Below are 11,780 nucleotides of genomic sequence, written 5' to 3'. Positions count from 1 at the left end.
AACTGCCCTCCTGCTGAGTTTGACCTCCACCAGATCTGCTCACTTAGTGCCTTTTTCTTTCCTCCTCCACCTCCTCCTCCTCCTCCTCCTTCTTCTTCTCTCTCTTTTTTTTTTTTTGAGACGGAGACTCACTCTGTCACCCAGGTTGGAGTTCAGAGGCACAATCTCAGCTCACTGCAACCTCTGCCTCCTGGGTTCAAGTGATTCTCCTGCCTCAGCTTCCTGAGCAGTTGGGATTATAGGTGCACGCCACCACACCCAGCTCATTTTTGTATTTTAAGTAGAGACAGCCCGCCTCAGCCTCCCAAAGTGCTGGGATTACAGGCATGAGCCACTGCACCCAGCCTCTTCTTTTTTCTTTAATCCTAAGGCTCCATTGTCCTCCACAGCCTGTCACTGGGTCTCTCAGCCATTCAGATATGTTTCTAATGAACTCCAATTGTAAACAGGGTTCAGATTCTTTCCCATGGGGTTCCTGGATCCCATTCAAATCCAAGCCCCATTCAGAAAGTGTCACCCAGAATGTAAAGACAAAGCTAGATTTTTGGAGGGGAGCTGGGAGGCACAAATGAATCTTAGCTCTGACCTTACTAAGACAACTTACTTATTATTTGTTTAAAATTACTCACTAACGAGTAAAGTTGCAGGTTCAAAAGATGTCCCACATTTCCTCCTTAAATTACCCCTGGGGACAGAGGTGCTCCGCTTTGAGAAGTGAACAGCACTGGGAGGGTCTCCTCACCAAGGTGCCTGGGCCAATGTCTGTCTGCCCGAACTTTCCTTCCTCCCTGTCTTCCTCTGGCCAATAGCTTCTTCCTTCAAGATTGGCCTGGCCACCATCCTATCTAGAAAGCCTTTCCTGGCCATGCTTAACCCTCTATGCTCAGCCTCAGTTAGATGCACCTTTTGCAGTGCTCTGGGCACACCAGGGCATGCCTGCCATCACCAGGGTTGTCATGATCTGTCCCCTTGTCTCCGGCCTCCATTTAATCCTCTGAGCATTGTTGATGTTTGTGTCTTTTATCTCTGTTCCAATAAATGCTCAACAGAATTACAAAATAACAATTGGGTGGATGGATGAATGCACGGGTTTCTGCATGAAAAAATAAATGGATAATAATAATAAAGTACATTTCACAGACTGTGAAGGATTACATTTTATTTCTAACATGAACTTGCTTTGAGCTGAACTCGTAACTAAAAGAACCAGTAGGTTGGGTGCAGTGGCTAATGCCTATAATCCCAACACTTTGGGAGGCCAAGGCAGGTGGATGATCTGAGATCAGGAGTTCAAGACTGGCCTGACCAACACAGTGAAACCCCATCTCTACTAAAAATACAAAAATTAGCCCAGCGTGGTGGTGTAGGCCTGTAGTCCCAGCTACTTGGGAGGCTGAGGTGGAGGATTGCTTGAACCCGGAAGGTGGAGGTTGCAGTGAGCCAAGATCACACCACTGCACTCCAGCCTGGGCAACAAAATGATACTCTGTCTCAAGAAAATAAAAATAAAAATAAATAAAACAGCCAGTAAAGACTGGGATATTTTTGATAATCAGTAAAACATGGCTTTATTTTATTAAAACATATGAAATATTATATATGTTAATATAATAAATATTAACAGGTCCCCATATTTCTATCCTTTTCATGATATATCGGGTTTCCATTCACTTGGGATTTACAGGGCCTACTGAAAACTCAGGTTGCATGTTAGCCACTCACTCTCAAGGGAAGACTCCCCCAGGAGCCCCAGTTCCACCTTCCCCCCAATATGGCTTGGCTGTGTCCCACTCAAATATCATCTTGAATTTCCATATGTTGGTGGGACCTGGTGGGAGGTAATTGAATCATGGGAGCAGGTCTTTCCTGTGCTGTTCTCATGATAGTGAATAAGTCTTACAATATCTGATGGGTTTATAAGGGGGAGTTGCCCTGCACAAGCTCTCTTTGCCTGCTGCCATCCAGGTAACATGTGACTTGCTCCTCCTAGCCTTCCACCACGATTATGAGGCTTCCCCAGTCACATGCAACTGTGAGTTCTCCATTAAACCTCTTTCCTTTGTAAATTGCCCAGTCTCAGGTATGTGTTTATCAGCAGTGTGAAAATGAACTAGTACTCCCCCTCATCCCTTATCCCTGTGCTGAGTAAGGAAGGAGTGACTGTCACATGAAAAGCTTAACTTGAGACAGTGAGGAGTTGCTCATATGCATGAGAGCAAACACTCTAAACACCAGTGGGAGAAAACGTTAAGCTGGCCGCCAAAACAAGAACTAGAATCCCTGATTTTCGTATGATAGTAGTAAAAGCCAGCACTTTATATCAGGCTCACTACATGCCAGCCACTGTTCTAAGCATCTTACCTACACTGTATAGTCTTTGAACAACTCTTTGAGGTACGTACTATTGTTATGTCCCTATGATATGGATGAGGCAACCCAGAGGGAAAATTTAAGAAGCCTGCCCAAGGTCACACAGGCATCTGTCTGCTCCAGGGTTTGGGCTCTGAACCAGAATCCTTTAGAATGAAGGCCCTGGGATGAGAATGTTGTCAGTGTGGCTGATAATCTCATCTCTGAGGCAAAGCTCTTTATGCTGAAGTATAAAAACTCAGGAGAGCCTGGGCATGGTGGCTCATGCCTGTAATCCCAGCACTTTGGGAGGCCGAGACGGGTGGATCATCTGAGGTCAGGAGTTCAAGACTAGCCTGGTCAACATGGTGAAACCCCATCTCTACTAAAAATACAAAAATTAGCCAAGGGTGGTGGTACATGCCTGTAATCCCAGCTACTTGGGAAGCTGAGGCACGAGAATTGCATGAACCCAGGAGGCAGGGGTTGCTGTGAGCTGAGATCATGTCACTGCACTCCAGCCTGGGAAAAACTCAGGAGAAAAAAAAATAACTTTTTCTAGATGATTTACACTTAGTTTATTTGATTATTAGTCCCTCTCTTGTTCTACAAAGAGTGAGTGTATTTCTGTGTGTGTGTTAGAAGTAGTTGATTGGGGAGGTTTCCCTGCTTTTAACAGAATTATTCTCATTTATCTATTAATAAACATGTTTAGTTGACTTGGAAAATCAAGATATTGGATCTCCAAGTAATTCAAATTATTATTCCTTTTATTTTGCTGGGTTTTTGTTTTATTTTATTTTGTTTGAGACAGGGTCTCGCTCTGTTGCCCAGCCTGGGTGGAGTACAGTGGTGTGATCATAGCTCACTGCAACCTGGGCTAAAACAATCCTCTCTCCTCAGCCTCCCAAGTAGACAAGACTGCAGGCAAACACCACCAGGCCCAGCTAATTTTTTAACTTTTTGTAGAGACGAGGTCTGCATATGTTGCCCAGGCTGGTCTAGAACTCCTGGGCTCAAGTAATCCTCCTGTCTCGGCCTCCCAAAGTGCTGAGATTGTACATATGAGCCACCACACCTCGCCTATTTTACTGTCTATAAAATTAAATTGTCACCTTCTGGTTGCCACCCCTTACATTTCTTTTTATTTTTTGTTCAGAGGATCTATCATTCATTCCCACTCTTACTTTAGAAAAATGGAAATTGCTGCTTTTTTTTCCCAACACTGTCTATTTTTCTTTTTCTATTTATCTGCTGTCCCCTTTATTTTCTTCAGTCTTTCTGTTACTCTAAAGGGGTCCCAATCCAGACCCTAAGAGAGGGTTCTTGGATCTCGTGCAAGAAAGAAGGCAAATCCATAAAGTGAAAGCAAGTTTATTAGAAAAGTGAAGGAATAAAGAATGGCTACTCCATAGGCAGAGCAGCAGTATGGGCTGCTCAGCTAGAAAACTTATGGTTATTTCTTGATTATATGCTAGAAAAAGGGTGGATTATTCATGAGTTTTCTGGGAAAGGGGTGGGCAATTCCCAGAACTAAGTGTTCCTCCCCTTTTCAGACTATATAGGGTAACTTCCTGACATTGCCATGGTATTTGTAAACTGGCATGGCACTGGTGGGTGTGTCTTTTGGCATCTAATGCATTATAATTAGTGCATTATGTAATTATAATGCATTATATTAGTGCATTATAGAATTATAATGCATTATATTGGTGCATTATAGAATTATAATGCATTATATTGGTGCATTATAGAATTATAATGCATTATATTGGTGCATTATAGAATTATAATGCATTATATTGGTGCATTATAGAATTATAATGCATTATATTGGTGCATTATAGAATTATAATGCATTATATTGGTGCATTATAGAATTATAATGCATTATATTGGTGCATTATAATGAGCAATGAGGATGACCAGAGGTCACTTTCATCACCATCTTGGTTTTGGTTTTGGTGGGTTTTGGCTGACTTCTTTTTTTTTTTTTTTTTTTTTGGTGAGATGGAGTCTCGCTCTGTTGCCAGGCTGAAGTGCAGTGGCGCGATCTCAGCTCACTGCAACCTCTGCCTCCCGGGTTCAGGCAATTCTCCTGCCTCAACCTCCTGAGTAGCTGTGATTACAGGTGCATACCACCACACCCGGGAAATTTTTGTATTTTTAGTAGAGACGGGGTTTTACCATATTGGTCAGGCTGGTCTTGAACTACTGACCTCGTGATCCACCCTCCTTGGCCTCCCAAAGTGCTGGGATTATAGGTGTGAGCCACTGCGCCCGGCCTTGGCCGACTTCTTTACCGCAAACTTTTTTTTATCAGCAAGGTCTTTATGACCTGTATCTTGTGCCAACCTCCTGTCTCATCCTGTGACTAACAATGCCTAACCTCCTGGGAATGCAGCCCGGTAGATCTCAGCCTTAGTGTACCCAGCCCCTATTCAAGATGGAGTTGCTCTGGTTTGAACACCTCTGACATTTCTGTTTCTCTGGCTTCTGAAGTTTCAGAACAATTATCTTCAATAGGTTTGTGTGGCTAGACTTGCAATTACTTGCCAGAAATCAATCTCTGTATATGTGGTTTGCTGCTATTGGTGGGCCATCAAAAAATGACAAAAAGTGGCCTCAATGTTACCTGTGTGTCCATGTAGAGCAAAAGGACTATTTTTGAGTGATATTTGGAACATCTCATGTTCTGAAATGTGTGGAAAACAAGCCACTGGTTGAAGGAAGACTGATTCTGGTGGTATAAGTATAAAGAACTTAACCTCAGCTGGGGGCTCCCATTGATATGATCCAAAAATCAATTTCAAATAAAGGGGAATGCTGAACTTGCTTTCAAGATAGTATTAATATTTACAGACACATCTCAAAAGAAGACGTACAAGCGACCAACAAACATGAAAAAATGCTCAACATCACTAATCATCAGAGAAATGCAAATCAAAACCACAGTGAGATACTGTCTCATGCCAGTCGGAATGGCTATTATTAGGCCATTTATGCCTAGCGTTCCATTATTGGAATGCTAAGCTTGTGGAAGTTGTTTATATCCTACTGCTCAAGGTCACTGCCCAAAGTCTAGTTTAAAAAAAAAAAAAAGAGCAACCTCCGGCATAAATAGGTTAAAAAGTAAAAACAAAAACAAAAGACAAAAAACAAACAGATGTTGGCAAGGCTGCAGAGAAAAGGGGAGGCTTATACACAGTTGGTGGGAATGAAAATTAATTCAGCCACTGTGGAAAGCAGATTGGAGATATCTCAAATAACTTAGAACTACCATTCAACCCAGTAGTAATTCCATTACTGGCTATATATCCAAAGGAAAACAAATGATTCTACCAAAAAGACCCCTGCCCGTGTACGTTCATCACAGTACTACTCACAGTAGCAAAGACGTGGAATCAATCTAGGCGTCCATCAATGGTGAACGGGATAAAGAAAATGGTACATACACACAAAGGAATACTACAAAACCATGACACGTATGAAATCATGTCCTTTGTAGCAACATGGTTGCAGCTAGAGGCCATTATCCTAAGTGAATTAACACAGAAACAGAAAAACAAATACCAAATATTCTCATTTATAAGTGGTAGCTAAACATTGGGTACACATGAGGCTGGGTGTGGTGGCTCATACCTGTAATCCCAGCACTTTGGGAGGCCAAGGCGGGTGGATCACGAGGTCAGGAGTTCAAGACCAGCCTGACCAATATGGTGAAACCCTATCTCTACTAAAAATACAAAAATTAGCCGGATGTGGTGGCAGGCACCTGTAATCCCAGCTACTCAGGAGGCTGAGGCAGGAGAATTGCTTGAACCCAGGAGCCAGAGGTTGCAGTGAGCCGAGATTGCGCCACTGCACTCCAGCCTGGGTGACAGAGCGAGACTCTGTCTCAAAAACAAACAAACAAACAAACAAACAAAAACATCGGGTACACATGGACATAAAGGCGGGAACAATAGACATCTACTAGAGGGACTACTAGACGGGGAGGGACGTACAAAGGTAAGGACTGAAAAACTACCTATTGGGTACTGTGCTCACTACCTGGTGCCAGGATCATTCATACCCCAAACTTCAGTGTTGTAGATGCTGCCGTTGTCAGACACCTGCCGGATGACCAGCCCAAAGGAGAAGGGAGAGATGTTCCGCATGTTCAGCAATGCGGCTTCACTGGCTCTCACTTTGACTCCAGTCTTGATCAGCTGCACATCACTCAGGATTTCAGTGGTGCCTGGAGATTTTAGTGATGATGCCTAAATCCTGGAAAAAGGAGGTCTTCTCGGCCTGTAATCCCGGCACTTTGGGAGGCCGAGGCGGGCGTATCACCTGAGGTCATAAGTTTGAGACCAACCTGACCAACATGGAGAAACCCCATTTCTACTAAAAATACAAAAAAAAAAAAAAAGTTAGCTAGGCGTGGTGGCGCATGCCTGTGATCCCAGCTACTCAGGAGGCTGAGGCAGGAGAATCGCTTGAACCTGGGAGACAGAGGTTGTGGTAAGCCAAGATCGTGCCATTGCACTCCAGCCTGGCCAACAACAGGGAAACTCCATCTCAAAAAAATAAAAAAGGAGTTCTTCTCGAGGCTAGTCTGTCACAGTAACATCACATGGGGCAATGGCACCAGCACAGGTGGCACCTGGCACCTTATTGGCTAGCAGCATGTCCCTGATCTCAGTGAGGTCCTCCTTGGTGAACACAAAGCCCACATTTCCCTGGATACGAGGCAACAGTTTCTCCAGAACTCAGCTGTTTTCCAGGTGCCCTTGGATGGCCTTGCTCATCATGGTTTCTTGCCCATCAGCACCACGGCCTTCCCTCGTAGGGACTTGAGGATCTGCTGCATCTGCTTGGAGCCCAGATTGTCTGCTCCCACGATGAAACATTTCAGATAATCATCCAAAAGCTGGATGACCTTAAGGAAAGTAGTTGGACTTCCAGGTCACCCTGTCTTCCGTGGGCATCACGAGGGTGCATCAGGGATTGCCACATAGGATTTAAAGACAATGTCACTCCTGCGAGGACACCTGGTGAGAGAAAAAAAGATACTGTTTACAGGTGGCAATAGCTCTCATAGCCTAGCTCCTGATGCTGAGTGTGAAGATTGTAGAGCCCAGTGAAATATCCTTTAGTGCTCCAAGAGCTATTGCCACCTGTAATTACCTGGGAGGACAAGAGATGGCGCTGTGAGCTCAATAGAAAGAGAAGACAGCAGGCCCTGAGCCATCTCCCAGCTGATAAAAGGCCACCAAAATGTAACGCCTGGGATTTTTCTGATATCCTTCTTCATTGCTTTAGAGGCTTTCCCAAACCCCAAATAAATGCCGATACCAGAGTACATAACTACATAGAGAATTGTTTTCTTCTCATCCTCAGAAAGGACTCAGCTCCCAAACATACATGACATGAAACTGCAAGGAAGACTGAGCAAGACCTGTGAGTTTCCAGTTTTGCTGGAAAGGAGACTAGCAGGGATTGGGGTTCTTTGGAAAGCTGTGACTGTCATAAGCAATAGCCTGGCGTAAATGACAAAATTAGGTATGGGTGAGCGAGAGAAAAACAGATGAACCAAAACAAAAAGCAAACAACAGTAATTGGCACCATACATCATTGCTGAGCTCTTGGGAGGACCTAAATCTGCTTTTCTGCTAGGAACACATTTGTCTCACTTTGTCCAGCTGTTCACAGAAAATCACATCACCTTGACCATGGGATCACTCCATTTAAAACTCTTCTGTGACAAAATCTCATTCAGCCTCCGTCTTTTTATCAGTTTCTCAGTCACATTTTCTTTCTTTCTGCCATGTTAGGAGCAGGGATGCTCCCTTGGAAAAAGGAAAGCGATAACTTTTCTGAGATAGGGTAGAAGGCAAAATGATGAAGGAAGAATGGAGCTAATTTCAGATCTGAGGTGGCGCCACCTCTTGATGGGCTTCATGTGCAATTCACGTGAATTACGATTAGATGTTTACTCACAAGAGGCTCTCCTCCCCCAGGCATATTTTAACTATAATCCTAATTTCCACCTTCACCCTCTTACCCCAGGCCAATTAGCATGCTTATCAAAATAAACATAATTAGGAAGATGAAGCCATAAGGCCAAACACATTAAATAATGCGTTCATATAATTTACAGGTTGAAAGGCCCTCAGCAATGCTTCAGAACAAGCTTTCTGCCACGTCATTGTGATCAAGAGATTTGTGTGATGAAGAAATATTTGTATCCCCGAAGGAAGACCTTGGCATCCCATTTCTCTGGTAGGCAGGTTACAAAAAGAAGAAGAAAAAAAAATGGATAGATGAAAGAAGGATCTACTGATTAAGCTGGCATTTAGACTAGGAATTTTCTGGGTTAATTAACATTTTCATAACACAAATTGCTTTAATTTTTTTAACTTATTTGAAGCCAGGCTTAGTGGCACATGGTGGTAGTCTCAGCTACTTGGGAGGCTGAGGTGGGAGGATGACTTGAGCCCAAGAGTTTGAGGCTGCAGTGAGCTGTAATTGCTCCACTGCACTCCAGCCTGGGGGATAGAGCAAGACCCTGTCTCAAAACAAAACAAAATGAAAAAACAAAACAAAACAAAAAGCAACTTATTTGCAATCAAGTTTTGGAGCATTTTGAGAGTGGGACTAGTTCTCTAGAATGGTCCTTCTGATGATGCCCAACCTCTTTTTAACAACCTTCCCAGAAATGAATTCCTTCATTAAGGCAAACCAGTTTCTGCTTTTCCTGTTCTGGTGGCAGCAGGGAGCATCTGGTTGCCATTCTCTTGGTACATCTGAAGAACCAGCATTAAATTGCCACATAGTTGCTCATCTCCTAGCAAAACAGCCCATTCATTCTCTCTGACCTTCCTCAGAAAGATTGTCCTCCAAGCCTTTAATCCTGAAGTCATTTTCGTGAGTTTAGAGCCTTGTCCAAGTTTTTCACACCCTCTTAAATTGCATGACTTTAAACTGGGCTCAGCATTTCAGTGAGTTTAGAGTTCTAAGGGAAGAACTTTTAGAAGGGTAGGCTGCATTTTCCTCTATTGTGCTGCTAGCCCCCCAGTCACACAATTGGCAATACTCTCTGTTATGAGCCATGTTCTGAGTTTATATTGGGGGAGACTGGAAATCAAGGCATCCTTTTACTTCTTGTGGGAAAATCCCCACTAAGCCACAGAAAGCTAATATCCTCATTCTCTCTCGGAAGGGCAGGGAAAATTTATTTTTTTGTTTTGGTACCCAGGAAAAAATTGTCCCAAATATGGAAACAGTTAGGCATTTTTGGAAATCCTGCAGAACTATTTGTTATGCTGAGATTTAGGAAAATTTTGGGAATGGAAAACAATGTAGCAATCACTGCTTCCAAAAAAGAAAACTTGGGATTCATATGACCCTGGTCTCCTATTCACTGTCTTGCATTGAAGGTACTTTCAGCAACTTGCCACAGATAGGGCGCTTTTTAAAAATCTAACTTTTATTTGGAAATTTTTTTATTTAAAATTTTAAATTTCTTTTCCCCATTTCCCTAAGAGCTGGAAGGAAAAATTTCAAATTGACAGAAAAGTTGAACACACATATACCCTTCCTCTAGATTCACCAGGTATTAACATTTTGTTACATTTGCTTTATTGTTCTCTCTTCATACATACCCATGCATACACTTCACACACACACACACACACACACACACACACACACACCACTTTCTTTTTTTTTGGCTTAAACATTTGAAAATAAGGTGCTGACAGCATAACACTTTACCTGTAAGTACTTCAGCCAACATCTCCTGAAAATAAGGCAGCATCTTACAGAAACATGATATAAATATTACTCCTACAAAAATAAATATTAATTCCACACTATCATCTAATAATCTGCAACCCACATCCACATTTCCCCAGATGCCTCCAAAATGTCTTTTTAAACCTCTTCCATTTTCTGCTCCAAGATGCAAATCCAGGTTCTCTGCATTGGTGTTGAGTCTCTGGAGTCTCTTCCAATCAAGAACCATCCTCCTACTTTTTATTTTCTTTCAAAACATTGACTTTTTTTGAAAACTCCAGGCCAACTGGTCTTGTAGGCTGTCCCAATATTCTGAAATTGGCTGATTGTTTCCTTATGATTAGATTCAAGTCAGACAATTTTGCCAAGAATGCCACATTGGTACGCTTGTATGCTTCTTGCTACATCCCATCTGGGGTTCATAATGTGGATGCTAAGTTTGATCACTTTCCCAAGGCGATGTCCACCAGTTCTCTCCAAAGGTAAAGACAGGCTTTTCCTTTGTAAATTATAAGTGATGTGTGAGTGTTGCCTTGAGTCTGTGAATAGCTTGCTCTCCATAGTCTTTCTCCCGGTGGTTTTACTGCACATTGTTGATCTTTGCCTGAATCAATACAGGGGAATGCAAAATGGCAATTTTCTAATTTTATCATTCCTTCCAATATTTAACTGATACTGTGGAAGGGGTTTCTCCCTTCCCCTCTCCTCTTTCTCTAGTTAGTGCTCTTGACTAAAAGAATTCGGCTGGGCATGGTGGCTCATGCCTGTAATCCCAGCACTTTGGGAGGCCAAGGTGGGCGGATCAATTGAGGTCAGGACTTCGAGACCAGCCTGGCCAATATGGTGAAACCCCATCACTACTCAAAATACAAAACTTAGCAGGGTGTGGTGGCGGGCGCCTGTAATCCCAGCTATTCAGGAGGCTGAGGCAGGAGAATCGCTTGAACCCAGGAGGCAGAGGCTGTAGTGAGCCGAAATCTCGCCACTGCACTCCAGCCTGGTGACAGAGTGAGACTCTGTCTCAAAATTAAAAAAAAAAAAAAGGAATTCACAAGGCTTCACTGAATTGCTGGTTTGATTTCTCTACGCCCCTGATGGGAGTGGAGGGCCCTGCTTCTTTTACGACTGAGGATGTAAAAATGATGAGGAGCATGTTGAAATCCATTTTATTGTGTTTCTCATTATCAAATCATAGGAATTTGGAGACTACTTTAAACTGAATTCAGGTTTTTTCTCTTCTTGCTTTTGTATGTGTGTATGTGTATGTGTTCTGTTTGTTTGTTTGTTTGTTTGTTTTGGGACAGGGTCTTATACTGTTGTCCAGGCTGGAGGACAGTGGCGCAATCACAGCTCACTGCAGCCTCGAACTCCTGGGCTCAAGTGATCCTCCTGCCTAGCCTCTTGAGTAGCTAGGACCACAGGTGCGCACCACCACAAGTGGCTAGATTTTTCATTTGTAGAGGTGGGGTCTCACTATGTTGCCCGGGCTGGTCATAAACTCCTGGCCTCAAGCTATCCACCTACCTTGGCCTCCCAAAGTGTTGGGATTGCAGACGTGAGCCACAGCACCCAGCCTTGCTTCCTTTTTGACATTTAAAACAGGTCACAAATGTACAAAATGGTATATGATGGATGGGAAGAGTACTGCT

General features: G+C 43.1%; 1 pseudogene; it reads right to left on the bottom strand.

The window, feature by feature from the left end:
* Positions 1-889: 889 nt before the first annotated feature.
* On the bottom strand, positions 890-7,372 carry LOC100458744 (large ribosomal subunit protein uL10-like; annotated as a pseudogene).
* Positions 7,373-11,780: the final 4,408 nt, after the last annotated feature.

This window comes from Pongo abelii, chromosome 17, assembly GCF_028885655.2.
Source record: "Pongo abelii isolate AG06213 chromosome 17, NHGRI_mPonAbe1-v2.0_pri, whole genome shotgun sequence".
NCBI lineage: Eukaryota > Metazoa > Chordata > Mammalia > Primates > Hominidae > Pongo > Pongo abelii.
This window is presented reverse-complemented; position numbering and strand designations above follow the sequence as displayed.